This window comes from Fulmarus glacialis, unplaced genomic scaffold, assembly GCF_000690835.1.
Source record: "Fulmarus glacialis isolate BGI_N327 unplaced genomic scaffold, ASM69083v1 scaffold29378, whole genome shotgun sequence".
Classification (NCBI taxonomy): domain Eukaryota; kingdom Metazoa; phylum Chordata; class Aves; order Procellariiformes; family Procellariidae; genus Fulmarus; species Fulmarus glacialis.
In genome coordinates this window covers 1,321-2,477 of record NW_009226778.1, presented here as the reverse complement: position 1 = coordinate 2,477, position 1,157 = coordinate 1,321, and positions in this window count along the sequence as shown.

The window sequence follows — 1,157 nt, the reverse complement described above, 5'->3', positions numbered from 1 at the left end:
CTCCTGTGGAGTCCGGAGCCACGAATAACTTCAGTCAACAAGGCTATCGGGAGAGGCAGCTCTCTACGAGGAGCCCCTTCCAGCAGCGAGCCCCGATGCCGCGGGTCCCACCGACCCCCTTTTGCGGCCAGAGTTCAGCTGCTGCCGCCAACGGCTCAGTCCGGGTGAAACCTGACGCTGCGAGAAACGGCTCCGTAGCGCCGGCATCGCATGTAGCATGGGAAGGACGCTACAACAGGAAAAACAGCCGGGGCTGTATCACGTATGCCTGACTTATAAAGGCTACCTAGGATCCTGCTGTCAGCGCAGTCCAACGAATCCCAGTTTCTTAAGAGCACACATTTAATTAATCTTAACCGGCAACGCTGCAGACGAATACATTCAAGTTTCTACTTACTCTCGTCATTGGGAAAAATTTAAGACGCTTTCATGCCATGGGAACACAAGATCCGCCCCGTGAGCAGTAAAGTCAACTGCTTTTTTGAGCCATCCATCCATACCGCTGACGGATGCTACTCCACACGCAAATACCGTAAAGACAGTACGCATTCGTATCGGTGGTTAAAACAAAACAAAACAAATCCTAGATTATTTTTTGACAGGAATTCCCCCAACAAGTTATCCGTGATATTCCCACCTAAAATACTACTTTTGCTCGACTCATACAAGAAAAAGCGCGCGCGTGTGCGCACACACACCCCCCCGCCAACCCATCCGGCGTGCTCTTTTAGTCCTGAGAAAAGCCGAGACGCGCTGGAAAGCCTCAGGCCCGGCCAGGGGCACGATGAGGAACCGCACAATAAGGAGCCAAGGGTATGAGGCTCAGGTCGGGCATACTTTCACAAAGGCAAACCACTTACATCATGTTGCTAATTTTGCTACCTTAGCGAGCGGCGCGCTTGTCGGCTAACCCCACCTAATGCTGCAGGGCATATTTTTCCGTTGGAGAAAAAAAAAACCCATGCTAACAAACCGCATCACAGTAACGAAATCCGAGGCAGGACAGGGCATGATTTTCAGGGGTTTTTCTGCTTCGCCAAAAGGAGGATTTAACAAAGGCTGCTGTAACCGTAAAAGCTAATTACCGATCCACCGCTGTAAGTTACCACTTAAAATTCTAATGATTTCCAGCGCAATTTTATTCAGCCTTTGAGAAG